The sequence below is a fragment of the Tamandua tetradactyla genome, chromosome 1, assembly GCF_023851605.1.
Source record: "Tamandua tetradactyla isolate mTamTet1 chromosome 1, mTamTet1.pri, whole genome shotgun sequence".
Taxonomy (NCBI): Eukaryota; Metazoa; Chordata; class Mammalia; order Pilosa; family Myrmecophagidae; genus Tamandua; species Tamandua tetradactyla.
The window spans coordinates 111,439,711-111,463,614 of NC_135327.1; positions in this window are offsets into that span (position 1 = coordinate 111,439,711).

Genomic DNA, 23,904 nt, shown 5'->3' on the forward strand with positions numbered 1-23,904 from the left:
AGCTAATCTAAAAGTAGTGATAATGTCTGGGTGTGAACTTGCATCTTTATTTATTTAATGAGTTCTCTGTTTTCTTTCCAGTGATGTCACGGTGTAGGTAATATAAAGTTACCTGGGTAATTTTTAATATCATCCCACCCAGTATGTGAAGATCAGGGCTGTGATACATTCCCAAAATAAGCAGCAGAAATCAAAAGCCACTGTACAACTCTCCGACATAATTATGAGTCAATCTTGCTTCTGTACTGGATCTGATATATTCTCTTTTGAATTGAAACTTAAGACATTTGAACTGAAACTTAAGAACAATTGAGATTGTTCAATAGATTTAACTTTTCTCCAGCCAAATTCTCTCAGGCCCAGAAACACTAAACTGAATTTGTTCTCCCAGGCTTGGATGTAGGTTTTTTTTGTTACTAATAGATGTGTGTTAGCATTTTGTCCACCAGGTTAGACTCAAATGTCATCTTGATCTCATAAAAGGAGGTTTGAAGAGGAATCCTTTACTTACATGTGAAGAGTAACTAAAAGCTAAACAGGATTTCCCACTTTTGGACTAATCAATAATTGTGCCAGTCAGCCTGTTATTACTCTAAAAGGAAATAACCTTCTAATGAGCTGGAAACCACCAAGAATAACAACACAGAGTATATCCCATTAGATCAGTTCAGTCATTAAGTGATCCAAGTATGGGGTAGCACTGATCCATCCTTCACCTCTTCTCAAGTTTAACAGCATCAAAATCCATTTCTGCATGTGTTTCTCCAGTCCCTATAGGAGTATGTTAAATGGGTACAACAGTTTCTTTGGAATGTAAGCAATTTCTAGTGGCAAAGGTCTTGCACTTTCCCTCTCAGGCTATAACAGACTTGATTCTGTTTCTAGGCCTGGTAGGAAACGTGGTGGTAGGTGCGGGTCTTGTGGAAAACAGATATCTTTGAAGATATCATGCTTCAAGAGAAGTCATTACATAGTTCTCCACCATCAATGAGGAGAAGGCCTCTTCTGCTAGGCAGGACACTCAGGGGGATTTGGGGAGGGCTCACAGTTTTCAAGTTCATCTACTTAAATGTCACTATCCAGGTCTCAGAATTCCCTTCACCATTAGGACCCTGACTCTGACAGAAGATCTTTTGAAGCTGTAAATTTAGTCTTTCTTTAGGTATATAATCACACCCTAGACTTGATTTTCATCAAATCTGCCCTGTAGCTGCAGGAAATAAGAATGTCCTTTAGAGCTGCCATACACACCCTCTAGTTTTAAACATGCCTTTTAAGTTTACAATGAACTGGCCTAAACCTATCATTTTCCTTTAAAGTCTTCTGTACCACTGAAAGCTGCTACCCTATTTTATCTTTAAAATTATCACTGCCCCCTTACTGTTCAAGTGTCACAGGTACTTGATGTCTAAATGACTTTTCCTCTACTCTTCCCAATTCACCACAGGTGAAGTTTAAGATAATTACGATGCTACTGCATGCCAGAAGAAATATCACACCAATATCAACAGAAAAGGGGTCCTTAGATCTTTTACCTTTTACATGGGTTGACAATATGCTACCAAATCTCATAACAAACCACTCTGGTTTCCTGCAAGAAAAAAAAAATTAGGCAAGAATGAACTATTAGTGATTTTTTTGTTTTTTTTTTTTTTGAAGATGAAAAAAAGCAGAGAAACATGGAAAGAAAATCAGAGTTGCTTTGATTTTATGAGAAGCTCATCAAATGCATATGTTTAGCCATGTGAGAAGTCTGCAGAAAGGATGAACAGTGAAATAATGTATGGGAAAATTCCATCAAAGGGGAAAAGTTTTGAGAAATGATTTAATTATCCATTTTCCCCTTATCGCCTGTCTTCCACTGGTCAAAGTTTTTCCCCTTAGGATTTAACTCTTTCTCTCTTTTAGGATGCATAATTCAGCCCTTCTGGCAGCCATTTGGAAGACATTTCACATTCTCTGTAATGTGATTTTTATCAAAGTTCAGAAGTGATAAGAGATTCCACAAACTCAAGATGCTATTGGTCTCAGATGGCAAAAGCACTTTGGCCACTGAGTAGTAGATCAACTATGGTAACTGCCAAGATGGAATATTTCAGCTAAAGGCTCCAGGAGATTGTTGAGCCCAAGAAAATCTGAAAGCATACCTAACATAGACACATCTACCAAATGCTGCGAGAATGATGAATTTTAGAAGTAGAAAAACAGAGATATTGGGAGAACGTTTTTAATGCCCAATATTTGACACCATTTATATTCTCAAGGTAAATAACATTTGATGAGCATCATCAAATGCGCCAGTAAGCATTCGAGAAAGTTAAGAAAAAGTGGGCAGTTTAGGTAACTTCCTGACCAGACCAGCTGGTTGGAAAACAGGGGTTTGCTTATAGGTCAAGGCTAAATACCCTATTTGTTATGGGTTGATTTGCTTTCCCCAAAAAGGATATGTTGCAGTGCTGATAATCTATACCTCAGAATGTGACCTTATTTGGAAGAGAGTAATTATAGATGGAATTAGGCAACTTAAAAGAGTTCCACACTGGAATACACTGGAACTTAAAAGAGTTCCAGTGTATTCTAGTTTGCCCTTAATCCAAATGGTTTATGTCTTCTAAGAAGCAGAAGAGATGCAGAGAGTAGATGGTCATTCGAGGGCAAAGGCAGAGACTGGGACACCATGATTGCCAGCTACCACCAGAAACCAGTGAGAGGCATGGAGCATGTTCTTCCCCGTAGACTCACGGGTAACACGACCCTCCCTACACCTTGATATAGGGCTTCTCCCTCCAGAGCTGTGAGACAATATCTGTTTTAAACCACCAGTTTGTGATCCTTGTGACATCAGCCATAGGAAACTAAGAAACTAGTAGAGAACAATGAAGAAGAAAGCAAAATGCTTGGAAATACAAATCACACCTTCTGGTGTAAGTGAAACCATCCTGGAGCTGACTGATTGATCAGAGACCTTTAACATTTTCCAGTTGCTAAAAGGTGGGTGAGAGAAGAAAGAACTTGCTCAGATTAATTACAGAGAAAAAAACTGAGAAGAAACGGTGATAAAACCAATTGCAAAAACTGTGTTGGTGCGTACTGCAGCAGTATTTCTCAAATCTCAATGTGTATTCAGAAAACCTAAGAAACTAATTGATATGGATTCTGACCCAGTGGGCCTGGATGTTTTTTTTTAATGTATTTCTAACGTGCTCCCAGGCAATGTCAACGCTGCTGGCCGCAGGTCACATTTTGTCCCACTGCAAAATACTGTGCCATCTTAAAGGCTAGTGCAGATAATGCACTATCAATGCAGCGGAAATCCTGAGAAAACATTAATCATTTCCAGAAAGCAGAAGTAAGTGCTGTTTTATAGTCTGATAAAGGGCAGGTGACTGAGATGGCATCAAAAATGGACACACCTAATCTGTTACCAGAAGGGTAAGTGGCATAGGCACGTGGATTGTAAGCAAAAGCAAAACCTGTCTGTGGTATTTCAAAGACAAGAGGTAAAGGGAATCTAGGTACATTCTGTACATAGTGAAGGGGCCTGAGGAATGAGCTGTTCTTTGCGCGAGCAATAGTGGGTTTATGTCAAATGAGAGTTCAGCTGCTATTTCAAAGGGTCTGATAGAGTTGAGGCAAGAGTGTCCATGTGGATAGGAGTTTGGGACCCAGTATTTCTTGATAATTGGACACACCTTTGGTTTTAAAATCATATAAGAGAGAGGGCAGGCCATGGTGGCTCAGTGACAGAGTTCTCGCCTGCCATGTCGGAGACTCGGGTTCGAGTCCCAGTGCCTGCCCATGCGGGGGGGAAAAAAAGTCATGTAAGAGGAACCTAATGCACACCTGTCCTGGCAGTTACAGAGAATAGGGGCATGTGGTTTGAGTACAATAATCAGAAGTCTTTTCGTCACTTGTTTTGTTACGATTCCCTAAGAGCCTGGAGACCTTCAGAGAAAGGAAGAGCACTGCTGAGGATGTAAGCCCAGCTGCAGGAATTGCAGGAATGGGGGAGGACACTCACACTGACCGCCACCAACTTTGGTTCGCTTGAAACACCAACTGGTGGTTCAGCGGCGGCATGAGCAGAAGTCTATCCAGATTTGGAAGCAGAAAAGATACAGATCGTTCTAATCTCCATTTCCTCTTTAGAAACAATCTCAACTGGGTCTTCTCAACTGAATTTAGAAAACGGTGTTCCCGAGATTTTTTCAATACTTGAAGAGTAAAAGAAAAAAGAAAAAAAATGAAGGGAAGCTATAAACTGGGGTGAAGGGGTTCCCCACCCACACATGGGGTGTGTGGTCTTCAAGTGCTTCTTCTAGGCCCGCAACAGCTCTGGCACCTGGGACAGGTCTGCAAAGACTCCAAACGCGAAGTCTGTGATTTGTAAGGTTACATTAATAACCTCCTGATAAAAGCCATCATTGCTGACTGTCTTACTTCATCTGCTTCCCCCATTGTGCACAGACAGGATGAGAGTTCCTGGGGATTTCTAGAAAGACTATGAGTAGATTTGATTAAAAATGTCTTAAGTAACAACTACTGTGGATTTAACAATTTACAATATAAAAACACCACAATTTTTATCTCTCAATCAGACACGTCTCCTGAGCAGCAAACTATGTTTAATAAAATATCTTCATGATGTCCTCTGGTCCCTCCACTTCAACCCCTGGAATATTACCCTCGTTGTCTTCTACCCTACCACCAAAACCTGTTCCTCCTCCTTCCTTCCTTATTGTAGTTTGGTTTGTGACAATATCCTATCCCTAAGACTCCAAATTCAGAAATAAAGGACTCACTTTAGGTTCTTCCTTTTCATCCACGAAGTACAAATCTCGAGTGTTTCTTTTTAAAGTTTTGAAAGACCTATGCAATTCTGAGCTTTGGGTGAGATTTGTGAGACTGCACACCTCTTGGGGGCGCTTTTCAGACATGGCCATTTCTTTATTTTCTCAGGGTACATTTTAGAAAGTCATGTCTCTTTTAAGAGGGAATAAGGAGAAAAAAATGTTAGTTTAAAGAATGTAACTTCAATCTTTTCTTCCAACCATCTTAAAAATAAAGCTGGGAGAAAAATATCTTCACTGCTCACCAAATTCCATAGTTACCCTCCTCCTCAGTCTCTAAAGAAATGAATACTACCAGTTGAAACAGCCATGATTTACAGAAGTGAGAAATACCCTAACCATAGCTGTTTCAGAATGGGTTTATCATTAAATTACTTTGTAAAATCAGGTTGCACAGTAAAACATAAGCTTTGATATTTAATAGCAATAAAAAAAACAACAACAGAATATTTGCTTGCTTTATTCAAGTTACAAGTGACAGAGCCCACCACAGAGCAAAGAAACGAAAAAGGGGAGTATTAGTAAAACAGCACGGAAGAAGATGAATAAATGCCAAAGGGAACTTGCACTCCAGATAACAAAATAGTTAAAAATGTAAGGCCAAGGGACAGCATGACTTTGCCAATATAACTATGCCTGTCGGAACTTGCTAGAACATGCATATCTCAACGAACATTATTGCCACATGAGATATGCTGCAATGCTTTCCAGTAATAACTTTCTGTAGGGGAAGAGAGTTGGGTGAGTGGGCTGCAGAGCTGAAATTGTGAGTGCTGATCCCCTGACCATCACAAAATCGTGTTGTGGCCTTGGGTATGCTAAGCAAACAGCTGTAAAGGTTCATGGTCTCTCTCTTTAGACTCAACCCTTGACCTCTTACGCAAGGGAAAAGCTGGTCGGCATTTCATTAAACCTTGGTCCTATTAATGGTATTTGAGGAAGATCACTAGTGATTAACAGGAAGGCAATTTAAATGCAAAGTGATATGCAAATGTTGAACACTGTGGTCCAATTTTCTTCAGAAAAGGGACTAAACCTCATACAGCATGGGGTATAGACTAGGGGATACTGTTAACACATCTGATATAAAGACAGCTAAAGAAGGGAGAAAGACTGGAATTTTTAGCACCAATTTCTTAACCAATTTTTGAAAGCACATAGGTAACCAAGTGCACTCTATAAAAATAACACTGAAATTTACCTGTTGTTACTATTAAATTTGGTAGTAGGTGTAATCATTACTTTTATCTATTGAATAACTCAGGAGTGGGGAACAAAAAGGACAAGGTAGATAAAATTAAGAAAACAGGAATGAGCAGTGAATTTTAAACAGATATATACCAGTGCCCTTCTAAGCCACAGCTTTCTTTTTTAAAACACTTTTATTGAGATGTAATTCACATATCATACAATTTAAAGTATAAAATTCAATGACTTTTAGTATTCTTAGGGTTATTCAACCATCATCATCTAATTTGGGAATATTTTTTCCTCCTAAAAAACAAAACCCCACTCCACTTAGCAGCACTCCACATTCACCCACCCCCATGCCCAGCCGAAGGCAGACAACAGTCTACTTTCTGTGTCTATAAATTTGCATTTTCTGGACATTTTTATAAATGAAGTCACACAATAAGTGGGGTTTTTTGTGAGTAGCTTCTTTCATGCAACATAATGTTTCAAAGTTCATCCATGTTGTTGCATGTATCAGTACTTCGTTCTTTTTTATGCTGAATAATAGTGCATTATACGGATAGAAAACCCTTTATCCATCCCTCAGTTGATGGACTTATGAGTTATTTCCACTATTTGCCTGTTACGAATCTGCTACTTGAACATTCATGCACAAGTTTTGGTGTAGATGTAAGTGCTTGTTCTCTTGGATGAATGCCTAGGAGTAGAATTGCCAGGCCGTATCATTCAACACTTTGAAGAAAGCCAAACTGTTCGCCAAAACAGCTGCACCCTTTTACCATTTCACCAGCAAAACGTGAGGGTTCCATGTCCCCAAATCCTTTCCTTTTGTTTTTAGTTACTCAAGTGGGAATGAAATATGCCCATTGTGATTGTGATTTGCATTTCCCTGTTCAGTCATGGCGCTGAACGTCTTTACGTGTGTTTATTGGTTATTTGTGTATCTTCTTTGCAGAAGTGTCTATTCAAACCCTTTGCCCATTTTTTTTCATTGGATAATCTTTTTATTATTGAATTGTAAGAATTATTTCTATTTTCTGGATACAAGTCCCCAGTCAGATATGATTTGCGATTTGTGGGTTATCCATTCACTTTCTTCATGGTACTTTTTGCCACAACAATAATAAAAAGTTTTACATTTTGATGTACTCAAATATATGTAATTTTTTAAATCACTTGTGCATTTGGTGTTGCATCTAAGAAACTATTGCCTAATCCAAGGTTACAGAGTTTTGCTTCTTTGTTTCTTTTTAAGAGTTTTATAATTTACCCTCTTATAAAGTCTCCATACAGTTTGAATTAAATCTTGTTTATGATGTGAAATAGGGATTCAACATCATTCTTTAGCATGTAAATATTAGGTTGTCCCAGCACAAACTGTTGAAAACATTTATTCTTTCCTCCATGGAAATATCTTGGCACCCTTGTCAAAAATCAATTGACCATAAAAGTGAGGATTTACTTCTAAACTATTGATTTTATTCCATTGATCTATATGTCTCTCCTTACATCAGTAATTGCACTGTCCTGATAACCATACTTTGTGGTTAGTTTTAAAAGTCGGGAAGTCTGAGTCCTATGAATTCTATTTTTTTTTTTCAAAATTGTTTTGTCTCTTCTGGGTCTCTTGCATTTCTCTGTGAAATTTAGGAAAAGCTTGCAGTTTCTACAAAGCTGCTAACTTGGATTTTGATAATAATTGTGTTTAACCTACAGATCAGTTGGGGAGTATTGTCATCTAAACAATATTAAATTTTCAATCTAAGAACTTGGTATGTCTTTCCATTTATCTTTAATTTTTTCAATATGTTTTGTAATTTTCAGTGTACTGTCTTATACTTCTTTTGTTAAATCTATACCTAATATTTCATTCTTTTAGTTGCTATTTTAAACGTAGTTTCCTTAATTTTGCTTTGGGATTGTTTATTGACTGTACATGGAAATACAATTAACTTTTGAATGTTGATCTTATATCCTGCAACTTTGATGAGCTAATTTATTACTTCTCATAGTTTGTGTGTGTGTAGTTTGCAGGCGTGTGCATGTGTAGATTCCTTATGATTTATATATCCATCAAAAAACAGAGAATTTTAAGTTACCTTTCCCAATCTGGATTCCCTTTATTTCTTTTTCTTGTTTAGTTGCCCTGGCTGAATAGCAGTGGTGAAAGTGGACATCAATTTCCTGTTCCTGACCTTAGGAGAAAGGCATTAGGTCTTTAATCACTAAACATGTTGTTATATGTGACTTCATAGATCCCCTTTATCAGGTTGGGGAAATCATCTTCTATTCCTAGTTTTTGAGGGTTTTATCATAAAAAGGTGCTGGATTTTCTCAAATGCTTTTTCTGCATCTATTGAGGTAGTCAGATGGTCTGTTTGCTTGTTTTTATCTATTGATATTGCATTTAATTTAATTTAAATTTGCATTCTTAGGATGAATTCCAGTTTGACATGCTTTTAATCTTTTTTTTATGTTTTTGGATTTGATTTGTTACTATGTGGTTGATGATTTTTGTGTCTATATTCCTAAGAGATACTGACCCTTAGTTTTATTTCTTGTGATATTTTTGTCTCGCTTGGGGATCAGGAGAACCCTGGCCTCAGCGAATGCATTGGCGAGTGTTGTCTCTTCTTCTATTTTTTGGAAGCATTTATTGCAAAAGACCGGTATTGCTTTTTATTTGAATATTTGGTAGAATTCAGCAGCAAAGTCATCTAGGCCTGGGCTTTGCTTTGTGAGAAATTTTCAAATTATTGATTTGATTTCATGAATTGCTATACGTCTTTTCAAATTTTCTATAACTGCTTGCTGCTTCCCAGATTTTCTCTTTGTCCTTCATTATTTTGTCTGGTAAGTGTCTGTTTGTGGATGTCTTTTTTTCATTCTCATTAGAGATTGCAGAGATTCCTGGATGTGTGTTCTTCTTCATATTTGGGAGGTTTCTAGTTATTTCTGTGATATATTTTTATGTCCCATTCTTCTCTCCTCTGGTTCTCCCCTTATACATAGATTTGTGTACTTATTTCTCACATTTCTTAATTGCGCCCCAGAATTTTTCCTCATTTTTACTTTGTGTTTTTTAGATTGTTTAATTGCTATTGATCTATTTTCAAGTTTGCTTTTTCTTTCCTCTGTCAGCTCCAATCAATTACTGAGCCTTTCTACTGAAGTTTTTCACCATGGTTACTTTATTTTTCAACTCCAGAATTTCCTTTAAGTTCCTTTCAATTTTTCTGTGAATACTGATATCTATTTGATTAGTCATTATCATCATACTTTCCTTTAATTCTTTAATCATCTTAGTTCTTGAACACATTATTAATGGTTGCTCTGATGTGTTTGCTAATTCCACCATCTGGGTCCCTTCGAAGGTAGTTTTTTGTGCACTCTCATTTTTCCTGTGTATGGATCATACAACCCTGTTTCTTTTCATGTCTCATATATATTTTTTTTAATTGGACATTTTAGATAATACGACATAGCAACTTTGGATACTTCCCCCACCCCACCCCTACTCCCAGGGGATGAGGTTGTCGCTTGCTTGGTCACTTCTTTACTTATTAGTGACTTGGCTGTACTAACTCTGCAAGTTCTAATTCCCTCATATTGCAGGGAAATAGATAGCTTTTGGTGTTCCGGCCCAGATTTTCCCCTTGTTTATATATTTTGACCTGATCCCTGACAGCTCCTAAATTCACACAGCTTAATGCATGTGCATTGAGTTAACTGTGTTAACTGTGGCCCTGGAAGTGCTTTCTTGACCTTTTCTTTTCCTTGTTCTAGTAAACATCTGGGTGCTCTGATGTGTGTTTCTATCATGGAGCAACTTGCCCTTTCTTCATTGCTCTCCACCAAAATCTTCCCTGCTTTTAACAACATCATTAGGCAGGAATTTCTCCATATTCTGTTAAAAAATAAAGCCAGTCTCATAAGGCAGAGCTTCATAGCTCTTCATCTTTATGGCTTACTCTTCCTCCTGGGCAGAACCTGTGCATTACTTCGCCAGAGCTGGGGTTGGGGACTCAGTTTTTAATGAGTGACACCTCCACTCTGCAAGAGGCTGCTTGGGGGAGGGAGGGGTAACAACCTCTTATTTTCTTGACTTGTCCCTTCTGAGAGGCAGCCTCTACCCTATAAGCAAGCTGGGACAAGAACAATTGGGGCCCCAGTATTCCCTGCCTACCACCTCTGAAATATAACATTCACTCTACTAAATGGGGGCTGAAGAGAAGGGGACAACCAGATTGGCCTGGAATAAAGGTCTGCAACAAGGAGTGGGGAGGTGGTTAGAAACACTTGTGGTCTGCCCCTCCCAGGGTATGACCACAGCCCTAGACTGGGGATTGGGGAGAAGGAGTCCCTCCCTACTTGGCAGCAGCTGCCTGGAATAGAGCAACCAGGGTGGAGCTCCTGTAACATTGAGCTGGGGGTAGAGTTAAGGGAGGAGGTCTTCTTTCAAATGCCATAGACTCTTGCTGTTGTCTCTCAAGATTTAATAGATATTTTTGAATAAATGTTTCTACACATACCATATGCCCTTAGGGCAATTTCCGGAGGCTATAAGTGATTTTCTTTTTTGATTTTTTTTCACCAGTTGAATTGTCGTTTTGCTGAGAAGATAGTTTGTCAATCTTCCTTACTCTGTCATTTGGAAGTCCCATCTCCTTACATTCCACAACTCGATTTTTAGCCAAGTAGCATAAACATGTATCATGAATGACATCCCCTCCATGTTTTCTCTCCTACCTGCCAACGTCAAGAGTATGAAATAAGAAGAATGGCAGAAAAACTGTCCCTATGGAATACATTGCAACAAGCTAATCACTCCCATGACCAACTGCAGTGCTCCCCCACAAACCCTGCAAGTATTACAGATACATTCTGAATCACACCAAAAGTCAGGACTTATTCAGAATTGGGCTTTTCAGTGGTGGCACATTCTACCTTGGGCTCCCAAAACCTATTGAGGCAGCAATGATATTTATGCTTTTACCCCAAGTTTTTTTATTTGCATGTTTATTTTAAACTTAAAGTTCTTTCAAGCTGATACATATTTTCAAGAATGATAGACAGAGCAAGTTTGGTTTTCTTCCCCGCCCACACCCCTTCCGTTTATTCTACTCTTCAGGAGAAGCCCTTCAAAGGGTATTAAATGCCACCCTAGGTGACAGGCATCTCCAGCCAGAATCAATATCCACCCATTATGGCCATTTGCTGACTATTCATTAAAACAGCAGGTCATATATCCAGCAGGATTAAAGTGCTTAAAATCGCCTGAAGAAGCCGAGCAGGTCTAACTCTCTGAAAAGTATTTGTTTAGACGTTAAATTATGTTGGCTACCAAGCTGGGTAAGGGAACATTTAGACTGGCAGAGCCTATGTGCTATTTGTGGGAAAAAAATCATTCTAGAAATGATACAGTGTGGTTAGATATGACACAAATGAAGTTCCACAGCAAAAGAAAATACCAAAATTAGTTCTTAAATGGGAAAACTGATAATTAAACTCTAAATTGGCAGATCAATTGGAACTGTGTTAGCAAAGTTATACTAAATGTTATCATGAGTATTCAAAAATGATTAAATATATAGACAATGGGGTTATCAAAACCACCTCCAAACAATGAAGGCACTCTGATATCGCCCATCACTTATCCCGCCACATATTTGCATCTAAATGCCTGTTGTTGTTTGCTAAAGTTGCCAAAATGCAGTATATCAGAAATGGACTCGCTTTTAACAATGGAGATTCATTAACCTACAAGTTTACAGTTCTGAGGCCATAAAAACGTCCAAATCAAGGCTTCAATAGGACAGTCCCTTCTTCCTGAAAACAGGCTGCTGCCACCCTGCTCACCTCTGTCCCGGGGCCAGCACGTGGCCTTGTCTGCTGGTCCTTCTCTCCTGGACTGTGCTGATCTCAGCTTCTGGCTGGCCTGTCTGTGGCTTTCTTTCTGAGCTTCCATGTGTTTCTCTCTTTTAGCTTCTGGGTTTTTCCTTGAATTTCACCTCTTAAAAAGGTCTCAAGTAAGAGGATTAAGTCTCACCTGGGACATAATAATCTAATCAAAAGGTCCCACCGATAATACATCTACACCCAAAGGAACGGATTAGCATTAAGAAGATGATCTTTCTGGGGTACAAACAGCTTCGAACCAGCTTAACACCTGTGAAATTGGCACTCACTGGAAGCAGTTTAGGTTACTCAATTTTTTTTAAATTACATGATGCCCTGTTAACTATGGTTAATCAGTCTGTATTTCTAACAGTGTATTATTCATCTATTCACTGAAGTTTTTACTTATTTCAAAAGAAATTGTTGTGCTAGAATTGCCAAAAGCATTATAGAAAATAAAGAAACAAGGATAGATTTTAATCACATTTTTTGAAAGTTTACACAGGAAATATACAAGAAAAAAGTGTTGAATACTTCTTGCAATCATATAAAGCAAATAAAATGCAAACTCATATTTACCTTTATTCTCATTATGTGAAGATATGATGCTTTGCCACATAAAATGTGATCTGGAAAGTTACTCAACTTATCTTGAACTTCAGTTCCCTCATCAACAAAGCATGGATAATAATAGTACTTATTTAATATTAAATGTGGCCTTGCATATAACATTGATAGTGCACCAGTTGCTAGACACATAAAATAGGGGTGCAGGCACACAGTAGTATCATTTAAACTTGGCGCTAAAGACTGGGAAAAAATAAGGTATTAAAGTACACCATTGTATTTATTAATATGAAAATAGAGAATTTATATGTTTAACATGCATTTACAGATAACATAATAAAAGCCAGCAATATGCTAAAATGATTGTATTAAGACAGTAAAATTTGGTTGCTTCCCCTCACTTCATTTTCTAAGGATTTGAAGACATATTCTTTAATATATCAATATTTACTAATGCATATAGGCATAAGTGACCTGTAATCTTAACAGTAAAATATCAAATATTTATAAACTAAGAGTAAAAACTAAAATATATATTTAAAGATTGCCTAGAAAGGGAAAAATGTAGAATGCTGAAATGAAAGCTTTTCTGGCCTTTCAAATTTGTTTAAAGGAGACTTGAACTCAAGCCGCCCTATATTCTCTAGATCAGTGCTGTCCAGTAGAAATATAATGCAAGCCACATATGTAATTTTTAATTGTCTGGTAACCACATTAACAGAAAGTAAAAAGAAAGAGGTGAAATTAATAATTATTTCTTGCCATCTCTCCATCTAAAAATGATTTTCCTTTTCTGTGCAAGAATCCGAATCATTTACAAGTTTATATCCTGTTAATAATCATTTAAAATTTTTGTTAGACATGTAATTCTGATTTCAGTCAATTCATTTTATCTGTTTTTTTTTAAGTCTGATTTCAGGTGCCTAATGTCATTGATTCTTTCTGGTTGAAAGGAAACTTATCAAATCTACTATGGATTTGTTAAAATGTCTTGTAGTATTGCCCATAATATCGTCAAAGTTTTTATATAACAATCATGCAGCTTTTTTGTTCTGCTGTGACCTGGTGAATTGCAATTGCCATTCCTTATGAAATTTGCAACATAACTTCTACTGATCTCTTTTTCCTTTACTGGTTGGTAGAAGCATCTCCACCCAATTTCTCATCAGTGGTAAGTCCTCATTTCAAAATTTAAAAGGTGCCCTTACTTATTGTACTAACTAGAATAGTAATTTATAATTGAAATAATTAGTATTTCACTTTAATTACCAGTAAGATTTATAAAGGTATTATTCTGTAAAATGTCAAATAGACATGCTAAAATTTCACAAAGGTGCATAGAAAAAGCATTCACCTGAAGCAGTCCATCAGATATGACCAGAGGCATGCACTTAGCTCAGGTACTACAGTAAAGCAACAGCATCTAATGCAATTTGATGTTAAAGTGAGATGCAGTTCATTAAAACAAGCAAATTGTGATGAATAGGAACCTATTTTCACTACTTCAGTTTTAAAATTTAAACTTAACTAAATTGCAATGATATAAAATTAAAAATGTAGTTGTTCAATCACCCTGGTTAGTGGTTGCTATGGTTCTAGATAAATGTTCACCAGCTCCTTCTAATTGAAAACTGTTAAATGCTGCACTGAAATATTCTTTATTTTCCTAAGCAATCCCTCTATGCTAGTTCTCAAGGAATTTAAATTTTTTCCAGATACTAGGATACATCAGAGATCAAACTGGACAGATCTCTATCCTTGTGATCCACAGGGGAAGTATACGCAAGTCATAAATATAACCAATAACTCTATGACCTTTGAGAAGATGGTAAGTGCTTCGAAAAAGGGAAACAAAGAACAGGGTAGGAAGAATCTGGATGATGGATGGTATGTGAAGTATACTTTTAAAATAGCATGGTCCAGCTATTTTCAAAAATGAGGATACTTGAGAGAGAGATTGCAGCCATCTGAAGGAAGCCCAATTAATTAGATGCACCAACACTCTCGACCAGAAGCCTGAGCTTGATTCTATAACGGGTTGAAAGTTTCAGAGGTCTAGGGAGAGTGTAATTTAAAGTTGGGAAGAATGTGAATTATTATGAATGAATGCTATACCAAGAAGAGAGGGCAATTAGGGGATACTTGCAATAGACTAATTGTGTGTGTATATATATATATATACACACACACACACACACATACATACATCTTGTATCCATCTACTTTTTATGTCAACTGATTTTTTTTTTCTGTGTGTATGTGTATATATATACATATATATATATATTTCCCTGTTTGGAAAATAAAGAAATAGATGAACCCAAAAGATATTTAGGAGGTAAAATTAGCAAGTTCTGAAGACTTGACTGATGTAAGGGTTGAGAAGAAGGCAACATTTTAGGATGACTCTATTTTAAAGTTCATGCTTTCCAAATCTGCCAGCTGCTAAAACAAGTACCTATCTGTTAAAACGAATTCCCTAGAATGGGTTGGCATAAACAGTGGGAATTTACTGGCTCAAGGTGTTGAGGCTGGGAGAAGCCCAAACTAGAGGCATCAGCAAAGTGATATTTTGTTCCAGAAAACTGTGGTATTCCGAATCCGACAGCCAGCAATCCCTGCGTTCCTTGGATTTTCCATCACAAAGTGATGTTTTCTCCTTTCTCTTCCAGCTTCTACCGTGGCTTCTCTGCCTATGTCCAGTTTCTCTTGCTGACAAGGCCTCCAGCTATATTGGGTAAGGCCCACCTTAGTAATACCTTGAAAGGTCCTACTTACAAATGAATTCACAGCCAGAGGATCAGGGGTTGGGGCCTGAACATGCCTTTTGTGGGAGGCAAGATTGAACTTCCCCAAACCACTGAGTGCATAGGGATCCCATCCACTGACATAAAACATGGGAGGAAATGGAGGATCGCAGGGGAAATGAGTGTTCACTATCAAACATTGAGCTTTATGTGCGTGTGGAATATTGACACAGAGACACCGCTACATGGACTAATTTAATGCTGAGGAAAGAGATCTGGGATACAGAAGCAAATTTTTAATCAAAGGCTTATGCACAATAACTCAAGCCATGGAAACTGATGTCAGCATCTAGAGGTAGTGTGCACTAAGAGAATAAAGCCTGGAACTAGACTCTGCTAAGCCAACTCTAGGACAGTGATGCTTTGGAGCTGTATGCACCCCAGAAAAACATGTTCTTAAATCTAATCCATTCCTATGGGGGTGCACCCATTGTAAGTAAGATCTTTTGATGAGGTTACTTCAATTAAGGTGTGACCCACCTTAAGGATGGGACTTAGTCCTATTACTGAAGTCCTTTATAAATGGAATGAATACAGAGAGATGGAGAAAAAGGCATGGAAGCAGGATGCTGACAAGGGAGAGACCAGCAGACGCTGTCATGCACCTGCCATGTGGCAGAGAAGCCAGGGATCACTGACAGCCGGAAGAAAGCACTGTCTTAATGATGCAATGATTTGGACATTTTTCTGAGCTCTAATTATAAGCTAATAAATTCCCATTGTTCCAGCTGTACCATTTCATGGTGTTTTGGTTTGCTAATGCTGCCGGAATGCAATATACCAGGAATGAAATGGCTTTTTAAAGGGAAATTTATTAAGTAGCAAGTCCATAGTTCTAAGGACATGAGAGTGTCCAAATTAAGGCACCAACAAGAGGTTACTTTCACTCAGAAGGTTGATGCCATCCGGAACACCTCTGTCAGCTGGAATAGCATGTGGCTGGCATCTGCTGGTCCTTATTCCTGGTTCTGTTGCTTCCAGTTTCTGATGCCAGTGATTTCCTCTCTAAGTATCTGTGGGAACTTCACTTAGCTCCTTCAGAACAGAACTCTGGGTTCTGGCTTGCTTAGCATCTCATGGGAAGGCACATGGGGATATATGCTGGGCTCTGCCTGTGTATAGGCATCTGTTCTCTCTGTTGGCACTCCAAGCATCTCCAAACATCAGTGTCTCTGTCAGCTCTGAAGCAACTGTTCTCCAAGCATCTGCATCTGAGGTTTTTCCAATGTTAGTAAACTAATCAAGACCCACCCTGGTGGGCAGAGTCATATCTCCATCTAATCAAAAGGCCACACCACAACTGGGCATGCCACATCTCCATGGAGATAATCAAATCAAAAAGTGTCCACTCTACAATATTGAATCAGGATTAAAGAAATAGCTACACCCACAAGATTTGATCAAGATTAAAACATGACTTTTCTGAGGTACATAATAGTTTCAAGCCAGCACACATGATATTTGCTTTAAGTAGCCTGGACAACTTAAATGATGACTTAAGGGAAGGGCAAAAGAGAAGGCAACAACAGAGGAAAGAAACAAGCATCAGAGAAGTAATTAGAAAGTCAATAAGATGATGACAACAGGAAGTCAAAAGTGATTAATGAAAATGAAAAGGGCAAGGTGTTTTTGCTCTTGGATCTCTTGAAAAATTCAAGATGATAGTGAATGGCATTTATTTTAGATTCCAGGAAAACCTAATTTACTGCTTCAAAAGTGAGGGTGATTCTGGATCTTGGTTTGAAATAATCTATTGCTATTTAAATGTCTTATTTTTAAAAATGAGAAATGAATATAAATTTTATAGACTGTCTTTTCAGCAGCTCTGTAGATGAACATAGCTTTCCCCTACTGACTTATTAAATGGTAAATTATAGATTTATTAGCTTTGAGCCACCATCACTTCCTGATATAAACTGTACTTGGACATATTATTCTATTTCTTTAATGTGTTTTTGTTTTATGTTCTTGATATTTTATTTGAGATTCTGCAATGATATTTGGCTTTGTCAATAAAAGTCTACAAAGATATTTGTGAGTCTCGTCTCTACTTTTCTTTTACTGTACTATGTTTGTCAAATTTTTATACCCATGTTATACTGCCTTATAAAAAAGGAAGCATTTTTTTCTTTAATCTCTATGCTCTGAAATATGTTTAAAACATTAGAGACATCTGTTGCAAATGTTTGTCTAAGAAGTCGTCTGGGTCTGGAGACTTTTTTTTTCCTATATGGGCAGGCAACAGGAATCGAACCCGGATCCTTTAGCATCGCAGGAAAGCATTCCTGCCTGCTGAGCCACTGTGGCCTGCCCTAGGTCTGGGGACTTTTAACAAAAGTATGGACAATTTTATCTTTTTGCTACCTATGTTAATTTATTTGTTTAAATTTTGTATCTCTTCTCTGGTAAATTTCAGTAATTTATAACATTCTATGAATTTATTTCTTTCCAGTAATTTTAAAAGTCAGTTTGCCCAGAGTTGAGCCAATTTGCCTTATTAACTTGTTAAATATGGGCAGACTTCACTCTGTATATAGTACCATATTAATAGAAATGCATATGTATAGAAACCATACACAGCAAGAACATGGTTCCAAAATGCACATTTAATGCATTTAACACAGTGTTGTTCAAAGTGAAGGCCTAGTTGTATAGAAATATTTCCTCCATTATTGTTTTTACTTTGTACACTTGTGCTTTTTCCTTTTCTTGATTAGGTTGCCTCCTCTTCAAAGAACACGCTCTTTATTTATTAACACAATCATTTTCATATTTTTTTACTAATATATTTCTATTTTTGTCTTTTACATTTCTTCCTTCTGTTTAGCTTCTTTTAGCTATTTTCTTAATTTTAATTAATTAATTTTTGCTTCATCATTTCTTTAATAATGAAAGTGCTTAGGGCCAGAAAATTTCCCCATGTAAAACAATATCACATTGACTTTAAAAAGCAGGGTTTTACCATTATTACTCAATTAGATATACTCAGATATGATCTGTATTCCTCTTTGATCCAAGAGCTGTTTATTCTTCTATATCTGTTCATTCTACCTTCTTCAATTTTCAAACTCACACACACACTAGAAGTCCTCCACAACCACATATACAAAATCCTGTTTTTAAAATTTCAGTCTAACCCAGAGCTCAGGAACATGGAATGTTATTACCCTGAAAATCCCAGTTCAACATAAGGCACTGCTGGTTGGTTCTACCAGGATGTACCAATTGTTTTCAGAGAACTAGCATTACTTTGTGACCTCTGGAAGCTTATGTTTCTTGATTGGGTTCAAACTAAGAGAAGTGATAGATTAAAGGCTGTAGATGTCTCCTACATTCATGGAAGATGTTGTTTTCTTCTCTCAATATCATGTTTTGCAGTTTTCCATTGTCATTATGGAGAAGAATGAGGTATAAATGTCATTCTTCTACCATCTTCAAAAAACATCAATTTTGATATTTCATATTATTAGGTAGGATTAAAATTAAAGGGAACACCTTCTCAATTTACAGACAAAATAATCTTAAGCAAAAGAACAATCCTTAAAGAAGAAAATGTGTTGTCATATCCTTTCAAAAGCACAAACCTATTTTTTAAAACACTACATTTTGGGTGGAAATAGTAAAAATGGCAGCAGCATAAACAGACAGAACAAAGAGCAAATCAAAAATTCCCTAGACAAGCTATTCCCATGACTAACAGAATTTAGTCAATGGTGAAAATTCCACTTCTAGCCAGGATATGTGGCACCAGACTATCCTTCTCACTACAAACAACCAAGCACTGGCCAAAATTTAAACAAAAGCCATTTTAAAAAATTGGGCTACAGTCAGAACAGGGCTTTGAATCCTGAGATAAGGGAAATGCAGAAGGTGAGTTTTAGGATTATCCTAGGAATCTATAGATGCAGGCACAGGATGCATCTAGGAAGAACCTAAGCAGCACAATTGTATTGCTGAGTTAAGAAGACAGAAATTGGAATTCAGGCAGGTAGAATTCCTGAGACAAGAAACTAGAACTACAAAGAAAGAGCTCTAGAAACATGCACAGCAGCTCCCTGAGAATCTTGTTATAGAATGTTTCCATGTTATAGAATGTAGGGTAAAACCTCACAAGGCAGGACAAAGAAGTACTGTAAATTAAATAATCCCCAGAGATCACATAGACGTGTGAGATATTTGATTACTGGGAAGGACAATTTCAATGATTCCCAGGGTATTCTGTAGAGATCCTAGAAACTTCATGCTTTAACAGTAGAGCAAACAAGCCTTCAAGAAAATGCACTCTAGATACACCTTAAAAAGGTAAAACTCAAGCCAAAAAAGAATAAACGTATCAGCAAGTAACTTAAATTTATAATCAAAATAAACTCCAATGTGATTTATAGGAAGAAAACAAAATCCAGACATTTAACAATGTAAACATTTAACAATCCACAATGTCTGCATATACTCAAAAATTGGCAGACACAAAAATGCCAGAAGAATATAGTATACAGTAAGAGGAATGATTAGTCAAATGAAACAGAAATAGAAATAACAGAGGTGATAGAATTTGTAGACAAAGACTTTAAAAACATACTCAAGAATTTAAAGGGAAATATGTACAAAATGGGAAGAAAAATAAAATATAAAAAATAAACAGATGAATAAATAGGAGTGAAGGTAGTTCTTTAGTGGGTCCATAACTAATAAAAGGTGTCCATGCACTAGAGTAACTTTCCAGAAACCTACAACCTCCAGATGGGTCCCTGGTCCAGATAAGTCCTGAAACCTATCCCAGCTTCTCTAGAACATCAGATAGTTCCAGCTCCCTACCACATATCAGTGACAGACACTTCCAATATGAAAACCTTAGACTGCTCATAGCCCAAACACCCCTAAAGAGAGGGATGGAAAGATCAAAGGTGATGGTGGAGTTATACAAAGATAGGATTTAACAAATGAATATGAATGCTGTCACTAAATTGATATTGCTTTTAGTCTCTAGCATTTGAAAGCAGCTAGAAGTAAAAACCTAAAATTGTGGAATTGTAACCCATGTCAAACTCTGAAATCTGTTCTACAACTAACTGTGGTGCTGTGCTTTGAAATCTATAGCTTTTTTGTATTTATGTTATTGTTCACAAAAAAAGAAGGAAAAAAGTCAATTGTGATGATAAAAGAAATATTTAAGCCTTCTAGTCTCCTGTATTCTGGAGCAGCTAGAAGGAAAAATCTGAGAAGATCATGTGGTAGCTCATGACAAACTCTGGGATCTGTCCTGTAACTACTTGTTGAAGAGTGTTTTGAAAACTATCACTTTTTTATTTCTTTTATTTGAATATATGTTATACTATACAATAAAAAAGTTAAAAAAAATAAACAAATGGAAAGTTTAGAAATGAAAAAGAAATCAGAAACAAGAATTGCATTGGCTTATAGTAGATTAGACACTGAAGAAGAAAAGTTCAGTGAATCTGAAGCCAGCCCAATAGAAGTCATGCAAATTAAATCCCAGAAATAAAAGGAAGATTGCCAAAAAATAATTAGGGCCTCAATGACCTGTGGAACAATATCAAGCAATCTAACACATTTATAATTTGGAGTCCCAGAAATGAAGCAATGAAGAACCAAAGGCTCAATTTTCTCCAACGCTGATGACAATTATAGACTCATAAAGCAAAGAAGATCGATGAACACCAAACAGGATAAACACCAATAAGACCACATCAAGGCATATCACAATCAAATTGCTGAAACCCAGTGATAAGGAAAACAGGAGAAATACACTTTATACAGGAGAACAAAGAGTGAGAACAGTCTCTACATGGGAATCAATGTAACCCAAAATGGACAGCATTCAAATGTTAAAAAATAAGTTTATAGATAAATTGTGGTACAGATATACAATGGAAAATTACTCCATAATAAAAGGGTATAAATTCTGATAAACATGCAACAATTATGATAAACCTCAAAAATTTCTTTCTTTGTACAAAAAAAAAAGAAACTAGGTATAGAACACAACATTTGGTATGATGTCAAGTATATGAAATGCTAGAAGAGAAAAAGTAATTATAATAATATCAGACCAGTAGTTGTCTAAGGCCAAATGTATATGGCATGAAAAAGTGTGAGGGAAGTTTTGAGATGGATGGAAATTTTCTCTATTTTGACTTATAAGTCTGTAGTCTTAAAATGGGTATATTTTATTGACTGTAAAATATCTTTCAATACACTTGATTTTTTAAATATAGCAAATAGATACCAACCATTAGCAGCAAGTTATCAGCATCTGTGCAGGAGAAATAAGTGGGAAGCAACAGAGAATCCGACAGGCCTGAGAAACATCTAACTCCAATTAGCTAGCAAGTATGCACTGGAAAGAACAGCAGCCCAACTGGAAAACAAATGCTGAACACAGACGGGGATTTGTCCACTCTTAATAGGGGTAAGCACAAGAGACACATGGTAAATGTTGTGACGGAGGGAGAGTAATCTAAGCTCTACGAATCTCAAAACTGAACTGCTAGAGCTCCATTGAAAGGGAGATCACAAAGAAGAGTAAGCAAAAATAAAATGGTAGTATTAGTATTGTTATGTGTGAATTTAAAAAAAGAGCATTATTCCATTTCTGTCTTCCCTGTGCTCTTAAGAACCAGGATTCTTAGTGTGGAGAAATGAAGATACAGATGTGATACAGAAGAGTTTAAGTAGTGATCTAATAGTTTGAATTTGAATTGAAAATGTCAGACTGATGCATAAATGATTTTATCTTTAAATATATAATAAAATAAATAAATAAATAATAGCCTAGCTCTCTCTAAGACATTTTTGAAACTATGAAGAAAGCAGGAACCAACTTGAAGAGATTCCCACTGGTTAAAGACAGGACAATTTGAGTTTTAATAAAAATAAGAGTTGCAAGGGATTTAATATAAAACATGTTTAAAACCATGGATTCATATGATACGTAATTTTTTAAAAAACTAATTGGTTGCCTTCTGAGGATGATAGCAAAAAAAAACAATTTACTATCTTGAAATTGAGGTGTAGTGGGTTAAGTAATTGTTTCCCCCAAAATTCATGCTCACCTGAAACCTCAGATTGTGACATTATTAGGATACTTTTTATTTGCAGATTTAATTAGTTAAGAGTAGGTCAGACTGCCCCTACTCACATCACATACAAAAGTTAACTCTCAGTGGACCAAGGGCCTAAACATAAAAGTTAGAACCATAAACCTGGTAGAAGAAAATATAAAGGACTCATTCATAACCTCAGATTTTACAGCTATTTCTTAGATATAACACCAAAAGCATGGACAACAAAAGAAAAAATACAGAAAATGGATTTCATAAAAATTTTAAACTTTTGTATACTAAAGGACATTATCAAGAAAGTAAAAAAGGCAACCTACAAAACAAGAAAAATAACTGAAAACCATATATCCAATAACGTTTCAATGTCCAGAATATTTAGAGACCTGCTACAACTCAACAACAAAAAGACAAATAAACCTATTTTAAAATAGGCAAAGGAATGGAATAGATATTTCTCTAAAGAAGATACATAATTGGCCAATAAACATATGAAAAGATGCTTAACCATTAGAGAAATGCAAATCAAAACCGCAATTAGATACCATGTCCCACTTACTAAGATAGCTATTATTAAAAAAAAAAAAAAAGCACCAGAAAATAACAAGTGCTGATGAGGATGAGGATGCAGAAAAATTGGAACCCTTGTACATTGCTGGTGGAATTGTAAAATGGTGCAACCATTGAGGAAATCAGTTTGTGGTTCCTAGGAAAATTGAACATAGAATTACCATATGACCCAGCCACCCCACATGTAGGAATATGCCCCAAAAGTTGAAAGTAGGGACCAGATATGTGCACACCAACGCTCATAGTAGTATATACACTACAGCTGAAATATAGAAGCATCCAACAGATAAATGAATGGATAAGCAAAATGTGATATACACGTACAATGGAATATTATTCTACTATAAAAAGGAATGAAATTTTGATACATGTACAACATGAAAATATCATATGAAGTGATATGAAAATATCATATTGAGTGATAAAAGCCAGATATAAAAAGACAAATATTGTTATATGAAATAACTAGAAAACACAAATTCATAGAAACAGAAAATAGACTACAGGTTATCAGGGGAGAGGAAATGGAGAGTTATTGCTTAATGGATGCAGAGTTTCCGTTTGGGATTATGAAAAAGTTTGTGTAATGGACTTTGATGATGAAAGCATAATATTGTGAATGTAAGTAATACTACTGAACTGTACGCTTGAAAGTAAAGTGGGAAATTTTGAATTGTATATTTGTTACAACAATAAAAAGTTTAAAAACAAAAATACAAAGGATAAGATCAGGCTGTATTATGGTGGGCCTAAGTCCACTTAATGGTATACTTACAAGAAGAGAAAAGGACTCAGACCAAGGGCAGGAGTCCATGTGAAGATTCAGGCAGAGAATGGAGTGATACCACAATTCAGGGAAAGCCAGAGATTGTCAGAGGCCCCAGAAACTGAGGCAGAAGCCAGGAGGATGCTAGTCTTGGAGCCCTCAGCAGGGATCAT